This window comes from Diabrotica virgifera, chromosome 7, assembly GCF_917563875.1.
Source record: "Diabrotica virgifera virgifera chromosome 7, PGI_DIABVI_V3a".
Lineage (NCBI taxonomy): Eukaryota > Metazoa > Arthropoda > Insecta > Coleoptera > Chrysomelidae > Diabrotica > Diabrotica virgifera.
The window spans coordinates 132973862-132979861 of NC_065449.1; positions in this window are offsets into that span (position 1 = coordinate 132973862).

Below are 6000 nucleotides of genomic sequence, written 5' to 3' on the forward strand. Positions count from 1 at the left end.
AATTCGGGAGTTAAACTTAAACCGTTCGAATATTACGTTGCGACGGGGAATAAAGTGATTTTCAAAACTCTGTAACATCCCGAATAAGTAGCTGGAATTTTCGGAAACTGTAGAACGATTTCTTCGGCCTCATCTCCCATTATATACATAAGAATGTCAATTTTGTCTTTCTCCGGCTTCTGATCTTGTCCCGACACGCTCATGAAACGCTGGAACCTCTTGCGCCACTGGGGCCACATATTTGGCTGTGAAAACGTAAATTTCTCCGGTGGATTTACCTGAACAGGCATGTTAATTGTCGTTGAGCCGCTACTAACGTCTAAATCTGTATTTGCCATTTTGCTTTGTGTATGATTTCAACACAACGTACATAACCTAGACACTACACATGGAAAAGTTAAACTTCACTAATCATTTTTCTCTCTCTTCACTTGAAATATTAAGTTAATCTGGAAAAGTGCACCAGCTGCCACCATGTTCTGTTAAGTAAGTAAAAGGGTTCTTGCACTTTCTCAGGTTTATTGAACTCAATACAATACAGTCAGTAGAAGAGATGAGATCTGCCATCGGCCATCCGCGTTGACGTATTAGGGTATTAGTGCCTTACTTCACAACTTACAGGGTTGCCAGATTGTGCCGATAGTACATAAAGTAAATTCCTTTTTTGCTCCTGAAGTTGCCGTAAACGTGTCACACGTAAAGGCCATGGGGTCGTGAGAGACAACTACCTAGTCGGCCAGAAAACCCATGGGCGTAAATTAGTTTAGCATTATAACGTTTTTAAGTAGTTGCGATTGTTGAAAAAACTTAACTGTGATATGTAGTTGTCACAATAGTAATAACTTAGTTGCCCATATAACTAAAGATATTACTTAACGTTGTAACATCGTAATGTCAGTCGGGTTAGGGGTCGTTGGCCGAAACAACTGAAAGTCCACTGTGGTAACGTTATATACAGTGCATTTGTTTGTACTGACAACCAATGCGTCGAAAAATTGCTACTTGGGAGGTGTCGTCGTTTGGCTGCAATATGTGATTTCCAAGTAAAGGCTGTATGACACTATGCATTTTCTTGTATCATTTCTAATATCGTTTCTGATATCGTTTCTTGTATACATTTTCTTGTATCATTTCTTGTACGTACATTTGTGCCCTGTATGACACTATGCAAGTTCTTTTATCGAAAACTGTATGAAATTCGGCACGTGATTGGTCGAAATTTTGTTTGTCACCCTGTCATGTTACTGGTATGGTAGTACTGCGTCTACAGCTGATTTTAAGGATTTTATAAAAGTTATAAACTTTTAAAACAAATATTTTAATGTTATAATAACTAGAATTTTTACGTTGACTGTTGATTATTTGTGTTTTTTATTTTGTTTTGATATTTGTGCTAAAATATTTGCATTATAATTATCTTCAGTTTGATCCAAATTGGAACTATTATATTTTCCTCTATTAAAAAATTATGCAACATGAAACCCAAAGTTATTCTAAATATATGGTTATTAGTAGAACAGTAGTCCATACCAAACGGTATATTAAGTATCAATAAAATATTTATAAATAATACCTACAAAACACAAATAAATTCATCAAGACATAAATCATATGATCTCATTTTCAGCCGCCATTATGACATTTAGAAGTTTTACCAGCAGGTTTTACGTTTTTGCTCTTTGCGCAGAAATTGGCGCAGTTATTGTACAAGAATCTGTGCCTGACACAAATTCTTGTATCGTTTCTGATATCGTTTCTTGTATCTGTGTATGACACTATACATTTTTTTGACATATCAGAAACGATATTAGAAATGATACAAGAAAATGCATAGTGTCATACAGCCTTTAGTTTTTCGTCTAGATGAAGGCCCAGGTACTTTACTTCTGTTTTTATTGGTATAGGTGAATTATTTAGGTGTAGTTGTGGACATCTAATTCTTCGATTTGTGAAATTTACTTGACAAGACTTGTTTGTGTTGACGTTTATTTTCCAGCATTTAAGCCAGTCTTCTAGTTCATTGAGATGATTTTGCAATTTGTTAAATGCTAATATTTCGTTGATGTCTGATAGTATACCAGTGTCATCCGCAAATGTTGCCATTAGTGTATTTTCGCTAATAGGAATATCAGCAGTGAAGATTTGGTAAAGGAATGGGCCAAGTACACTGCCTTGAGGTACTCCGGATTTTATTTGGTGGTAGTTGGATAGAGTACCTTCGTATTTAACTTGGAAGTATCTGTCGGACAAGTATGATTTAAGGAGGAGGTAGATTTGGTCAGTTAGCTGAGTTTTTATTTTAAAGAGAAGACCCTCGTGCCACACTCTATCAAATGCTTGCTGTATATCGAGAAATGCTGATAGACATATTTGTTTCCCTTCTAGGCTCTCTTTTATTTTGTTGACTAATCTATGGCACTGTTGTATGGTTGAGTGATTTGAGCGAAAACCAAACTAATGATCTGGGATAAGGTTTTCTATACGCTCTGAGCTTCGCTGGTGTCGCTCTAGCGGTTACTAATTCAACTTTTACTGGTAATTTTTAAATTTATTATTTAATTGTTATCGCTTAATATTTACAACGCAAAAAAGTAATTAAATTGTAATCGATTTTTTTAAGATTTTTCTAATCATTTTGACGTTCTATTGATAAAATATCAATTTCTTACTTCGGATACTTTGACAATAATCGTGTAGATGGCGCTAAGATTATAATAGATTATTTATAATTAGATATTACGGAACATTAAAAAAACTTAAATTCAGTATTTAAAACGTAAGTATATTTAAGGTAAAAATTATAAACCACAGCTTTGACCAACTAATATTGTTTATAATTAATGTTTTTAATTTTAATTTTAAATTAATCACTTTGACATTTATGTCAAATTTCCGGTAAACGTTTACAAACTTGTCACTACTGGCGTTCGCGAATTTGTAAATATCCCCTCTACGTACGAGCTCACAGCGTATACGCTCTGAGCTTCGCTGGTGTCGATCCCAGCGGCTACTAATTCAACTTTCACCGGTAATTTTTAAATTTACTATTTAATTGTTATCGCTTAATATTTACAACGCAAAAAAGTAATTAAATTGTAATCGATTTTTTTAAGATTTTGCTAATCATTTTGACGTTCTATTGATAAAATATGAATTTCTTACTTCGGATACTTTCACAATTATCGTGTAGATGGCGCTAAGATTTTTAGATTAAATTACAATTACATATTACGGAACATTAAAAAAACTTAAATTCAGTATTTAAAACGTTAGTATATTTAAGGTAAAAATATATACCACAGCTTTGACCAACTAATATTTTGTATAATTAATGTTTTTAATTTTAATTTTAAATTAATCACTTTGACATTTATGTCAAATTTCCGGTAAAGGTTTACAGACTTGTCACTAATGGCGCTCGCGAATTTGTAAATATCCCCTCTACGTACGAGCTCACAGCGTATAGGTATTATTGTTTCTATTCTGTTAAGGATTAACCTTTCGAATACTTTTGATAAAGTCGGAAGGAGACTTATTGGTCTGTACGAACTGGCTTCAGTTAGAGGTTTACCAGGTTTAGGTATCATTATAATTTGTGCATACTTCCATTGCACTGGAAAATAACATAGTCTCAGGAGGCTATTAAAAATAATGGTTATTAAGACGACACCTTTTCTTGGGAGTTTTTTTAAGATTTCGCCAGTTATGAGGTCAAATCCTGGAGCTTTATGAGGGTTAAGCAGGTTGATTTCGTTACGGACTTCATTTGGTGAGAAGTATTTTAGTGGTAATGATAGCTGACAGGGTGCATTGAGGAAGTCTCTAATTTTCTCGTCGTTAATATCGTTGGCCTCTGGGGTGGAGAAGACGGTTGATAGATGTTCTGCAAATCTGTTGGATTTTTCTATATATCTGATCGAGCCCAGGCTCCATCATTTTTTCTAATTGGTGATTTCATTACTACCGGCTTTTTGAATTTCTTTGTGGCTTTCCAAAGAGAGTTGTCGTCAAGAGAAAGGTTTGTGACATATCTTTCAAAGGATTAGTTTTTGGCTGTTTGGATAGCGGAATGAAGTCTGTGTGTGAGTCTGTTAAGATTTGTTTTATCTATCGCGTTTCTTGTTCTTTGCCATTTGTGACGGGCTCTTCTTCTCTCTTCTACTAGTGTTCTAATATGGAGGGGTATACTATACCTTTCATCGATGGTTTTTTCCTTTACAGGAGTAGCTTTCCAAGCGGCCTGTTGTATTTGTTCCGTTAAATATTTTACAGCTTCTTCAATATCGTTTTTGTGCTTGAGTCGAATGTCAAGAGATATTTTATCATTTATTTCTTCTTTGAATTGAACCCAATTCGTGTTACTGGAACATAGCCTTGGTGCAGGAGTTTTCCAAATTATATTGGTACTTAAGGTAATCAAGATGGGACTGTGGTCCGAATGGAGATCAAAACTGGGGGTGATGTCGCTGTGTATTTCAGGTATTCCCTTAGTTATAGCAAAGTCTAACAGATCAGGAATTTTGTTGTTATCAGTGGGCCAGTATGTGGGGGTACCAGTTGTTAGGTATTTCAGGTTATTATCTTGTATGATCTTTAATAGATTTCTGCCTTTTGGAGATATCAGTCTTGCTCCCCAGGTTGTATGTTTTGCATTCCAGTCCCCTGCCACTAGGAAATGTGAGCCAAGTTGTTCAAAAAACTCTCTGTATTCCTCCAGATTGATGGTGTGGCGTGGTGGGCTGTAGATAGAAGCTATTGTTAGTGGAAAGGTGAGCGCATGTACTTTTATGATAGTACTCTGAATTTTGTTGGTGATATATGGAGCAAGTTCGTAGTGTTTTATAGCTGTACGAATTATTACAACTGAACCAGCATGGGCTGTTCCATCTGGATGGTTTGCGTAATAGACAGAGTAGTGTGGAATTTTTATAAAAGACCTCTCAGTTGTGTGACTCTCGGATATAAGTAGGATGTCTATTTTGTTTAATTTTAGAAATAGTATAATTTCTTGCACATGGTTTGTTAGACCATTTGCGTTCCACTCTGCTATTCTAAGTGAGTTAGCCATTACGACGTTCTATTTATCACTGTTGTAAGCATGCTTAGTATCATGCTGTTTTGGTTTATCAATTGTGCAAACATATTTTTAAATTCGTTGAGGAACTCTGTAAGTTTATTTGAAAGGTCTGAATTATTGTTGTTGTCTTGTGAAGAAGTATTAGTTGCTGCAACTTGAGCATATGTTACATGTGATTGGTGTATGTGGTGAGCATTAGTGTTATTATTATTTAGGCTTGCAACTCTAGGTATAGGAATGCTGCTTGTTATATTTTTGTTTTTCGAATTGACTAGGTCTTTATATATAGCACATCCTTTATAGTTTGCTGGATGATTGCCATTACATAAGGCACATGTTGCTGGTGTGTCGCGTGCTTTTTTGCAGGTTTTTGTGTCATGTGATCCTCCGCATTTAACACAGGCGAATGGCCTTAGGCAGTAACTTTTTGAATGCCCGTATTTTTGACACCTTGTGCATTGAACTATTGTATTTTTTATTCTAGGTGGTTCTACTGTTATTATGCAGTTTCGTAGGACTTGTAGGTTAAATATGTTTTTGTTGTTTTCGTTTGGCTCTATATCGACAAAGAATAAGGGCAATGGTTCTTTGGTAACTCTATGTCTAACATTAATTATGTTGCGAACTTTAAAACCCTTATCATTTAATTCATGCGAGATATCTGCTGTGGGTATTGAATGGTGTAATCCTCTTATGACAACTCTATTGGCTCCGTGCGTCTCCCCTCTACGTACAGTCACGTGATACGCTGTCAGATTTTGTAAGGACGTTTTAACATTGAGTCTTATGGGATTATTTTGTTAAACTTGAATATTTTATTTTGTAGTGATAATAACCGAATACAATTGTTAGAATTCATTAGTTATTAATTTATACTGTAATTTATAGTGCAACAAAATATTTTCTTTTTCGTTAATAAATAT